We start from the raw sequence: 13,364 nt of genomic DNA on the forward strand, positions 1-13,364 counted from the left end.
AATGACAGGTTTCAGGATACAGACTAACACGGCTGCTACTCTGAAACCTGTCATTGTTTGCTTTGTTTATTGAAAGTCATCACAGCCCATTCTCTCAGGACCTGATATATCTTACTAGTGTGTATATTATACCAAGCCTTGATATAAATAAAGAATAAGATTAAATAAAAGTGTTCAAACCAGATACCAAGTCAATGAGTTAGTATTTCTGACAAAATGCTAAAAATAACATCAAGTTTCTGACTTATATCAAAAGCCTGAAGGCCAAGATTTCAAAAGCAACTAGGGACTCTGGGTGCCTCAATTTCTGGGTGAACTTTTAAGTCTTAAGGACTGTTTTTTCAGAAACTGCTGAGTACCCAAACTGAAAATTGGGCCCTGTTTAAAATATCATAAGTTGGGTAGCCAGTCACTAGCCAGTTTTGAAAATGCTGGTTGAAGACTCCAAATTAAGACTGGTGCTTGCTCTTAAAGTTTAAAGTTTGTACTTAGATAAGACTACTGAATTAATTTAACATACCGTGGCCCAAATCCTGCAGAGAGATGTGCATTTGCTTAACTTTGCACGTTGTAAGTAGTCCCATTGACTATGGCCTAGTCTACACTTAAAACTTAGGTGGACAAACAGGTGTGTGAAAAAGCCACATCCCTGAGTGTTTGTAGTTATGCCAACCTAACCCCTAAATGTAGATAAATCTAAGAATGCTTCCATCTATCTAGCTGTCATTGCTTGGGGAGGTGGAGTTCCTACAGTAATGAAAGAAACCCTTCTGTCACCGTAGTCTGCATCTACATTGCAGGGTTACAACCATAGCTAAGTAAGGCTTTGCAGATTGAACCCTATATCTATTTTAGTAGTGTGAACCAGGTAAGTAAAGAATTTGATCTTTAAATGTCATAGTTTTGTTGGTGCAAGCTAGTGCATTCAATTAACTAATTGACACTTTCATATACATTAGGATTCTGCGGTTGTTCATTACTTTTGTCAAAAGAGCCTAATCTGGAAATAATCAGAGCTAAGGGATTCTAATAAGGCCTTACCATAAAGCTGTAAACATCAGGAGAGAGCTAAAAACAAGAATACTTTGTAATCTTGTGGAAAAGATGACTGACAGCCTACAGATTGTCGTCAGCTAAATTTAATCAAGATACTCGCATCTAATTTTTTTCAGTAGAGCCACAGATCTCTGAAGAATTTAAAACAAAACACTCTTTACCACTGTTTTGTCAAATTAACAATATGTAATCGATGCTTTAACCAGACTCAAATGTTATGCCTTTTTTTTAATTCTTTTAAACATTCAATTTAAGTTTTGATAGTTGAGCCAAAATGTTTCTCTTACATTTCATTTAGGTTCTAGTTACTGCTTTAATGTTAGATTTATTATACGGTATACTTTCTAACTAAAATTTTATGTGCAATTTAAGTAGGTTTAATATTTACTAAGAAGGAAATATGTAAATTACATGTTAGTTTGCTGTGAAACACTCTAGGCACTTTTAAATGGTAACAATGTATATGGCTGTTTTTTAAAACCTATCCCATCTCCAGTTTATTGCTTTAAAAGCTTTTGTGCCAGAACTGTAAACTAATTTTCATGTTTTGTATTTCTCAAAATAAATGGAGGAACAAAAATGCTTATTCTGAAGTTCTAAATTTAAGTCTCTTCATATTAAAAATACCACCCGAGCCTATGGTTTACAAGCTTTTGTCCTTTAAGTTGTTAGTGTTGCACTCAAACTTTGGAAATCAATTGTCATCTTTTCAGTGGGTTTGTAAAACTTTTATTGTAACTAAACTTACAGTAACAGAAGAGGTGTTATTCTAGGAGCAAATTTTGAAGGAAAACTTTTTTTAAAAGTAAAATTTGCATTGTAGCAGTGAACATTCTAAGTGCAAGAAAGCCTTCCATGTGATATCCATGGGCTAGGATTGCCTCAGCTGCTCTTGAAGAGAAAAATCCCCTTCTTTCTCTACAAAAAGTAAGCCTTCTTTTACCTACTCCTGAAATAAATTCAAAATTTGAGAAGTTGCTTTCCAAAAAAACCTGCTCTTGTGAACTCAGAGCTTCTCACCTGCAAGTGGAGACAACCACGTGGCTACCAGGACACCCAAAGCAAGCCTGGATTGGGAAAAGAACATGCTAACAAAAGATAAATTGCTTGGCAGAGTTTAAAAGCCATGAGGACTGATATAATATTTTGGGAATTAATAAGTTGGAAACTCTACCTTCCAAGTCTGTCATGGAGACAGGAGCAGGAAAACACTGCAGTTGGAACTGATCATCAAAGTAGTAGGCCAAAGCAAAATTGGATTTAAAAAAAGAGCAATGCAAATTAAAGGTTCTTCTTTGGTAATCCCATTGAGTTTGACTGGCAGAGAGCAGATGAGATTGTAAGTGACATTGTTCTATCCTCTTCCGAGGTTAGCAATGGCAAGAAACTTCATAGTAAGGCTGTACTGCTATCATCAGAAAGAGGCCATCATGAGAAAAGCTGGATGACTGACCTTATAAGCTTATATTGTTTCCTAGAAAAAAAGCCTTTAAGATCTATCTGCCTACACTCTAGGTACTTTGAGGTAGTTTAAATAAAAAGGGTCTTGAAAGGATCCATGATCCTTTACTGCTGGGAATTTCATTCTAGCCTTTCAGATACTATATTTATATTTAGGGAGAAAAATCCTGAAATGGATACCAAGCTGTAGCAACAAAGAAACATTCCAGAAGTCTCTGGACATAGGTTTCACCAGCTGCCAGTGCTTCATTGTTGCTTCTTGTAATCCTAACAAATAAGGGCAAAAAGCTCCACAATGCCAAGATACTGAAGAATTGGGTAGAATGAACTGAGACCACATCTTTATGTTTTGTTGGTAGGGAAATTCCCTTGTTATTTTTAAACCTTTAAAGTTCTAATTGTGAAGCTCCATCTATGTTGTGATGTAAAAACCATAATGGGTACTGATTAAAACAATGAATAAAGTCAATATATAATTTTGGAATTTCTATGTAAATAAAAACAAAGGGGTAGAGCTGAGGATAATATAGGCTTATAATACTGGTGTTAGGGTTAATATTGAAATATGCTAATTCCCAAATAAATCAGTGAGGATTATATCAAATGGAAAAGACTTAATAGCATAAGTGAGAGTAAGACCTGAATGAATTTAAGAGATCTGCTCTTGATAACTTGTCTGTAACAGAGATGTATCCTGATGTTACAAGAAATCAGGGAGAACTAGTTAAACAAGGCATATTGTTCTTCATGGCCCTCTAAATGAACGGGAGTGTCTAATAGCTACCCATCCCCTTTGTTTTAGAGAGAACTGAAAGATAAAATATTCTTTTTACTTAAAAGAACATGTGGGGTAGGAGTAGAAGTGAGATTATACTGAGCTCATTGTATGCCAAAATCTAGGGCAAAATATATATTTGTATGCAACTTTTTGAGATTTGTTAAACCCTACCCTACATTATCTGATAGGAAAGTTAAGATAATGGTGCTAGTAAAAGCTATTTAATTTAATTTACAGTTGACTCAATACAGGGAGACTACAATTACATCAATTATATATTAGAATAGATTAAATTGTGTTCAGTTATCAGCAATACACTATTCATCTATAGGCAGTATTACACTCACTCTGCCCCCATGCAAGATTGTGGCCAAAACTTTCAACCTTGCCTGTTTGAAATTAGATACCTAGATATGGAGTTAAGAATTTAAATCTATGGTCTGATTTGAAGCCCTGAACATCCATGAATTCCTCTGTAGTCATAGTCAATGCTGCTACTCATCACTTTTGAAAATCAGCCCATGTATATTTAAGAGCCTAACTTTAGACAGCCAGGTTTGAAATCGTTGGTTTGTGTGGGCCCATTAAATGAACTGCAGCATTAATTTCTTGATGCAAGAACCCTAAGTGGGGGTGAATATTGAAAAGGAAATAGATCAATATTTAAAGTAAGGGGAGTATTAATAAGTTTGGCTTCTAGATTGCCCACCAAAAAAAACAACACAAAAGTTATAGCAATTACCAAAATAACTTGGTAGGTATAAAAATATATTTTAGAACATAAATAAAATTGATGCCACTTAATTTTGTCTCATATCAAGAAAACTCTCCACTTCCACCATAGTTGTTTCCCGTTATTGTTGGCACAGTGGCACTAAGGGCATATGTGTACTGGTCTAAGCAATCCTTCATGGTGCAACATTCCCTTCAGGAGTGACTGGTTGGGTAGTACTTTTGAACGCTGTTGCACAGGTCTCGCAGGGACTGGTAGTCCACCTCTTTTCATGGCCAGCCTGGTCTTCACAACCACATCAGTTCCTGGTACCTGCTACCTTTTTGCTGCAAACATGGCTCCTTACTCTTGTGCTGCTGCCTAGTTTGGAGCAGTGCTTGTTTTCCTTGTACGGGGGGGCAGATAAGTGTGTCCAGGCCCAACTAGGGTACTCCGAGAGATATAAGAATATAGCAACTTGAAGGAGATGGCAGAACGCTGATACTCGAGCGAGGAGGCCCAAGATGGCGTGAACGGAACTGAGGCAAGGGCACCAAAAGGTGAAGGAGAATGAGGAGTTCAAGGGTTCCTGCATCTTTTATACCAAGTTCAATGTTAAATGCAGCAGGGACCCTACCACCATCTCTGTAATTACCGTGTACACTTCACATCTGAAGGGGAGGAAGGCACTCTTCTCCCCAGAGAGGTGCATGAGGAAGAAGTGTTTGGCATGGGATGCAGCTGGACCCCTGCCTCTCATTGTGAATGTCTCATGTTAGCACATGTTATCCCTGGAGGAGAGAGACTTTGGTAGGTGGAAGTGATCATTAATGGTCCTTAAATAAACCCTGCTGTAGGCTGATCTGCCCAAAGTCTTGGCAAATATACTCTTGTATGTTGGCTTTTGCTGTGGGAGAGGTGGCATCTAACACTATCCTCTTTCTCCCCAATAGGTCTGAAAATACTTTGTGGTGCATGTTCTCACATCCACACCAAGCTGCCCCTTTCCTCTGTTGACATTAGGAGGCAAGCATGAACCCAGATCTCATACCCACCTTATAAAACCTCTCCTTTCCCCCATCCTGTTGTCTGTGCAGAAAAAAAATTGTAAACAGCTTTTTTTTTTTAATTGCAGAGGCCCTAACTGCATCAATATTAGCACTGAGCAAGTGCATAGCACCTCAACTGAGGCAACACTAATACATGGTTTAGTGTAGTTGACATCATAGGGGAACACACATACGTGCTTACATGATGTTTAATAGCAGCGCTTTTAAGGCATTACAGGCAGCTTGGCAAGACACCATAAATCATTAATAGAAACATGCTGCACTTCAGTTTACAAATTCAAGATCACACAATATACATTTCCTTCTACAGTTGCTGTAGTATTGCAATCACTGAGCTGGAGGCATTGTATTCACTTTGAAAAGGCAGCATGTGCTGTGCATGCACACAGCATGTGCACGGGTTACAGCTGGCACAGAAGGGAGACACATTGAATGTTAAAAAGCATGGTGCAGCATGGCTGGGGACAACAAAGTGCCAAACAAACACCACTAGGCACAATCACCAAAATCCATTTATGGGGCCATGGGATACTGGCAGAACAGCCTGTTAATTTTTAAGCACAATTTTCCAGTGCGTGGGCACCCTTTCACAATTATTTCAGCAAGTAATATTTAAGCTTTGCATGGACACGGAGTCAAAGATGCTTAGGCCAGCCCACCATGATAAGATGTTCCCATGACCATCTGAAGGGACCTCTAGGGCCATCATTTTCCGGATGTTTGAATTGAGCAGAGAGCCTGTCCACCTCACACATCCATCCTAAAAATAGGGGCTTGCTCTTGGTCTCACAGATACTATATAGCAAGGAAGGTTTTCCTCACTGAGGTTGTGATCTCACAGAATATTCCACCTGCCCTCCAGTCTCCCAAAGGAACACTCCATGGTCATTCTGCAATTGCTCCAGGCAGTACTTAAGCAGCCCAGAAGCATGGAAAGGTGTACCAGTGTGTGAGCCAGGGAAATAAAGGCTAGGCAGTGTCACCAAGAACCAAGATGGGGTTTCTAAGCATGTCAACTAAAAGGAGGGGGAGAGTGCTTTCAGCTTGGGAAGAAATGCAGCATTTCTAAAAATGCATGTAGTGTGGACTTTTCCAGAGCAGACAGTATTTGTCAGGTATGCAACCACGGGGATATATAAAAAGGCCAACATAACCATCAGGAAGTACCCCCGAGCCTGGGGATGGAGGAGTACACAGAATGGGGACATTCTTTATTACCATAGTGCATAGAAACCCAATAGATCAGGATCCCATTGTGCTATTGCCCCAGCAGTTTGGGAAGTCCAGCTCACTGAATCCGTTGATTATTGTCATGTTCTTCTGTACTAGATATGGACCAGTCCCAGCACTTGCTTATATACACCAGGTGTGTTCATAAGATCCTCTGATGCTCTGCCAGCTATGGCTGAGGTTCATTTAAATAAGATATTTTACACACAGTGCCACATCATTGCTGAACGGTGTAATACAGATTAACGTTCCCTTACAATTATTTCTTGCACATTGCCTAGCCTGATTAATCTGAGCAGCAGGACACACTACTGCTTTGCATACCTTGCTGATGACTGACCCAGCTTGATTTTTCCAACAATAAATTGATTTCCTACCATTCAATAATGGTCTAGGTTTTATGCTTCCATATGCAATTGCCATGCTTCAACACTGCAAGGAAAACTTTCATCTTGTTGTTTTTGTGCTATGAGGCTTGCTATTGCCTCTATTACAATAGAGAACAGACTTATGTTCCTCTGTGCCACATCTATGGTTGCAGCAGACAGTTCATAAATGGTGTGCAACAGCAGCTGAGAGAACAGAAGGAAATGTGGGCTCTTCACCCCATGCACCCACAATTCCCTGAGAGGCCCACAATATACAATGACAATTTCTAACAAGGCAGTGCATCTGAAGGTGATGTGGAGGACACTGTAATGCCTACCAACAGTGGAAAATGCTTTTCACTAATGCATTTCGATGGCATGTGGACACAATGCATCAGCACAGGCAGTCAAGTATGAATACGCTCTGCCAAAATAGTTTTGTTGTTGGCATTATGCTGATAAACTTTCTTAATTTTTTCACTCTTCACATAAGAATTTGTCATTCTCCTTGCCTGTTGCTGAACCCCCACTATATATATATAAGAAAGATTCACCAGAACTGAATATGATATTCTACATGAGATTGCTGATTTATATAATAGTATATGTTCTCCATCCCCATTCCTATATATGTACCCTAAAATTCATTTGCTTTCTTGACATTGCAGCACACTGAGCAGAAGTCTTCAGTGTGCACAACAAGGCCCAGATCTCTTTCCTGAGTTGATAGTTAATTTAGAATCCAGTAAGGTATAGGAGTAATTCAATACCAATTATGGTTTCAGAGAAACAATTGCAAGGTTGGCAACAGCTATCTCAATCTATGCAACGAATTGGAGAAATGGTCTGAGGTAAACAGGATGAAGTTTAACAAAGACAAATGCAAAGTGCTCCACTTAGGAAGGAAAAATCAGTTTCACACATACAGAATGGGAAGAGACTGTCTAGGAAGGAGTACGGCAGAAAGGGATCTAGGGGTTATAGTGGACCACAAGCTAAATATGAGTCAACAGTGTGATGCTGTTGCAAAAAAAGCAAACGTGATTCTGGGATGTATTAACAGGTGTGTTGTGAGCAAGACACGAGAAGTCATTCTTCCACTCTACTCTGCGCTGGTTAGGCCTCAACTGGAGTATTGTGTCCAGTTCTGGGCACCGCATTTCAAGAAAGATGTGGAGAAATTGGAGAGGGTCCAGAGAAGAGCAACAAGAATGATTAAAGGTCTTGAGAACATAACCTATGAAGGAAGGCTGAAAGAATTGGGTTTGTTTAGTTTGGAAAAGAGAAGACTGAGAGGGGACATGATAGCAGTTTTCAGGTATCTAAAAGGGTGTCATAAGGAGGAGGGAGAAAACTTGTTCACCTTAGTCTCTAAGGATAGAACAAGAAGCAATGAGCTTAAACTGCAGCAAGGGAGATTTAGGTTGGACATTAGGAAAAAGTTCCTAACTGTCAGGGTGGTTAAACACTGAAAGGAGGTTGTGGAATCTCCATCTCTGGAGATATTTAAGAGTAGGTTAGATAAATGTCTATCAGGGATGGTCTAGACAGTATTTGGTCCTGCCATGAGGGCAAGGGACTGGACTCGATGACTTCTCGAGGTCCCTTCCAGTCCTAGAATCTATGAATCTATGAATAAGAAAAGAAGAGACAACCCTCTCTCCCAGCTTTATTATACTTTCAGGCATGTCAGCTGAGATGACTAGTAAATTGGATGCATTGAAGTTAAGATGAGTGTTGGCCCAAAGGCAGCAACCAGAATGCACTGATAAAAATGGGACTGAATGTAGTCGCATGGATACCAAAGTAGTAGAGACCCTCTAATATCTACAGTTATTCATTTAAAAGAGTGACTCTAGAGATCCCACATAAGGTTTCAAGGTTTCACGTCCATCCCCATTGTCCTCAATTGTGGGTAATCCAGAATTCTGTGGGACTTTAAAGACTGAGATGTGGCCAGAATCAGGTCAATGAACCAATTGCTTGGAGGTGAAACTATTATGTCTTATGATGAGGTCAAAACTAAATATTATTTCCCTTCCCTTACATTTCATCTATATCTGCAATTACAATGCTCTGTGATGGAATCACTAAGATTAATAGACAGTGAAATAAGGATTAATGTCTAACCATAGGGAATAGTACTTGAAATTGACATGAAGGAATACCCACATTTCATCAGTAGATGGAATAAAGATACTAATGTGGGGGAAATGCCACAAAAAGTGCCTGCAAATATGGAACAGAGACAAGTTCTGCAATTTGCAATACCAGTAGGCGAAGCTGCTTAGAAAGCCTATATCCAACTCTAGTTAAATTAAAGAATATTTTCAAAGCAAGAAAAAATTGCTGCTGGAGAGAATTTGGAGAAATTGGAACTTTGATCCACAAATGGTGGATGTGCCCTTCTAGCAGTATTTCCTGGTCCAAAATCAGAGAACAAATAAGCCTAATTACTAAATGCAATATCCCAAATTACTGTTTTTAGACCTTCCTAGGATGGTTTATAAAAATAGCTTACTAAAATCTGCAAGTAGCAAATCTGAATTTGGTTTGTGGTGGTGGGGAAAACAATCTTTCTATCCTCATGTCACAGAGTCTGCTACCACAAAGCTGCAAACCAAGGACTGTTTAGAGATATAGATATCATAGAAGACAGAGAAGTGTTAATATTAGGGAAATTATTTCCCCCCAAGAAGGGCCAATATTGCATGATCTGCCAAAGCCAGAAATGCTTTTAGTCCAGTACAAATATTTTCAACTCTTATCATACAATTTAATATTTTACATAGCTGACTTTCACAAATAGTGATATTAGCTAGGTGATGTTTGTGTTTTAGCAGATAATGCTGATTACTGTTGGCTCCCACACACTTCAGTTCCAGTTAGCAACCAGTATTCTCATTAACTCCTAGAGCTAGAACACTGCTCTACAGCCAAAATGCTTCTGAAATAAATGTAGTCAAACTTTACTAATTCTGGGTCACTGAGAACGAAAATGATGCTTAACATTGTTGATTGGCTCTAGTTTTCAAGATATGCTATTGGGTCAGTATATACGACCCTTGACTTGGGAATGGCGGAGGATAAGTGAGTTATAAAGGGAAGGGATCTCAATTTAAACCAGAAATGACTAAAATACATCTTTGACTGGATCTATGAATAAATCTATGACTGGGTTTGGACAGTACTTGCTTTTTAGGCAAAACAATGAATGATGCAATCTGAAGCTGGTCTTGCGTCATACATGATATGAATTGAAAAATGTTATTCCTAGAAGTCATGGATGATGCAATCATAACGAAGCTTACATCACTCTGCTGAACAAATTGCCCTATATCAGCTCTAGAAATCATACAGTGCCGTGCTCTCTTATTTGTCAGTGTTTGATTTTGCAAAGGGACACATTTCTGTTTAGCCAAAGTGAGCAGAGATGCCTCGTACTTGTGTGAAGAGTGCAGATAACTTCTGCTATGTTTGTGGTGAAGTGACTTTTGCATCACAAAAGCGCAGTATAACCACTATGGTTAAGAAAGCCTATCACCTTTATTTTGGCTGCAAAATTGGAGATCAGGACAAGAGGTGGGCCCCACACATATGCTGCAACACTTGTGCAACAAATCTTCGCCAGTGGTTAAACAGGAAAAGGAAATCTATGCCTTTTGCAGTGCCAATGATTTGGAGAGAGCCAACAGATCATACCAGCAATTGTTACTTCTGCATGGTGCCTCCAGTTGGGAAAGGTGTGTCAAAGAAGAAAAAGTGGACTGTGCATTATCCAAACATTCCATCAGCTATACGCCCAGTACCCCACGGAGAAGGACTGCCAGTTCCTGATGCACCAGAATCATTCTCACTTGAGTCAGACGAGGAAGAGGAAGAGGATGAAACTTCTGGTCCTGAACCATCAATGTCACAGGACCCACATTTTCTCCCATTCTCTTCCTCTGAACCACACCTCATAACACAAGGTGAACTGAATGACCTTATCAGGGATTTGGAACTACCCAAGAGTAAGGCAGAGCTGTTGGGCTCCAGACTACAGCAGTGGAATCTCCTGGCAGGTGATGTTAGGGTTTCCATGTTCCGTGACCGTCAAAAGGATCTTGTCCCATTCTTCTTCATGGAAGGTGATCTTGTAGCCTGCAACAACATCGATGGTGTGATGGCAGCCCTCAACATCGTTCACGATCCAGATGAGTGGAGACTGTTCATTGATTCATCGAAGACGAGTCTTAAAGCTGTTTTACTGCATAATGGCAATGTTTTGCCATCAATTCCAGTTGGTCATGCAGTCCATATGAAGGAAACCTATGACAACATGAAACAACTTTTGAGGTGCATAAACTATGACCAACATCAGTGGCAGCTTTGTGGTGATTTGAAGGTTGTTGCTCTCTTGCTTGGTCTGCAGACTGGATACACAAAGTACTGCTGTTTTCTCTGCGAATGGGATAGTCGTGCAAGAGATTCCCACTACGTCAAGAAAGATTGGCCACTCCGACAGTCATTGGAGCCTGGGAGGAAAAGTGTTCAGCATCCACCACTTGTTGAATCAAGGAAGATTTTGTTACCACCCTTACACATCAAGCTGGGTCTGATGAAGAACTTTGTCAAGGCCATTGGCAAAACACAAGCAGCTTTCAAGTACCTCCGTGGAAAATTTCCAAGGTTAAGTGAAGCTAAGATAAAGGAAGGTGTCTTTATTGGTCCCAGGGGCGGCTCTAGGCACCAGCAAAGCAAGCATTTGCTTGGGGCAGCCCATTTGCAGGGGTGGCAGGGATCCAGCATGGGAGCTGAGAACCAACAGGGGGCCCTGGGAGCTGTAGTTCCTTGGTTAGCTCCCTGCCTATAGAGCCAGCCCTGGAGCAGGGAAAGAACTACATTTCCCAGCATTCCCTTGGCCACTACCAACAGGAAAGATGGGGGGAGGGAGTGAGGTAGCTGAGACCTCATGCTGCAGTGAATGGAGAGCTGCACTGTGAAGGTAGGGATACCATATTTTAACATTCAAAAAATAGGACACTCCACGGGGAGGGAGGGTAGCCCCACCCTGCCACCATCCACTCCCTCCGACTGCCCCCCACAGAAACCCCAACCCATCCAACCCCTCCTGCTCCCTGTCCCCTGATCACCCCCTCCTGGGACCCCTGCCCCAACTGCCCCCCCGGACCCCACCCCCTATCTAAGCCTCCCTTCTCCTTGTCCCCAACTGCCCCCTCCTGAGACCCCCCCAACTTCCCCCCTAGGATCCCACCCCCTACCTGTCCCCTGACAAACCCCCGGGACTCCCATGCCTATCCAACCGCTGCCTGTCCCCTGACTGCCCCCCCCCCGAACCTCCGCCCCATCCAACCCCCCAGCCCCCTTACCGTGCCACTCAGACCAGCATGTCTGGCTCCACGCAGCGCCAGACACACTGCTGCATATGTGCTGCCGTGCTCCCCCGCAGAGCCACAGCTCCCTCCCCCCCAGCACCTGCCTTCCAGATTTGAACACCTCAAAATTCAGGAGTGCTCAAGCTCAGTTTGGGCAGCTGTTACTTCATTTCTCCCAAATCAAATATACTGATCCACTGTAACTTGCTGTAGAAAAAGTAGGATAAAATTGAGCAAGAAATGCTTCCCAGTGGTTATTAGGACTGGAATTGCTATTTTCAACAGCCATTGCCTTGTTTGTTTGTTTGTTTGTTTGTTTAAAAGGAAGACAGTGATATTGCATTGGCAAATTCCCTATAGAAAGAAAGAGAGGAACAAAAGAATAATAAAGACACCTCAACTTTTCTTCATTTATGTAGGACAGTCTTATAATATGCATCCAGATATCCTCCAGTCACACAAGCTGAAAATTGTTCCACTTTACTGCAGTTCTGTAACCATATGGGAACCAATACTGTCTATGTTCTGTGCACATCTAAAATTCCTGCTGAATGACCTGCCGTGGGAGCGAGTTACCAGTGACCCAGGGCTGAGGCGGAAGGAGGGTGCAGGTGGGGGGGGGGGGAGAGAGAGCCCAGGGCTGGGGCGGCAGGAGGTGTGTGTGTGAGGCAATGCTGGGGGGGAATGAGGGAGCCCAGAGCTGGGGCGGCAGGGGGTGTGGGTGGGGGGGAAGAGCCCAGGGCTGGGGCAGCAGGGGGGTCCAGCGAGGAGCCCAGGGCTGGGACAGGGGGCAGCCAAATTTTCTTTTGCTTGGGGCGGCAAAAAACCTAGAGCCAGCCCTGGTTGGTCCTCAGATTCGTGAACTTCTTCGAGATGATGCATTTGACCATGCACTGCGTGGCAAGGAAAAGATGGCATGGAAAGCCTTCCAGTTAGTGGCAATAAATTTTCTCGGAAACAACAAGGTAGACAACTACAGGTTGTTGGTGGAAAACCTCCTCAAGGCATACAAAAGCCTTGGTTGCAACATGTCACTAAAGATACATTTTTTGGACTCTCATCTAGATTTTTTTCCCACCAAACTGCGGAGCAGTGAGCGACGAGCATGGCGAGCGATTTCACCAGGACATTGCAACAATGGAGAAACGCTATCAGGGCAAATGGAGCCCATCAATGCTTGCAGACTATTGCTGGACAGTGACAAGAGATGCTCCATTTAATGAATCCAAGAGACAAGCCAAGAAGCGCCGAGTAGACACTGAATAGGACTAAACTATGTACAGAATAGTTTTTTGCCTTTTGTTTCATAAT

This window comes from Emys orbicularis, chromosome 2 (genome assembly GCF_028017835.1).
Source record: "Emys orbicularis isolate rEmyOrb1 chromosome 2, rEmyOrb1.hap1, whole genome shotgun sequence".
NCBI lineage: Eukaryota > Metazoa > Chordata > Testudines > Emydidae > Emys > Emys orbicularis.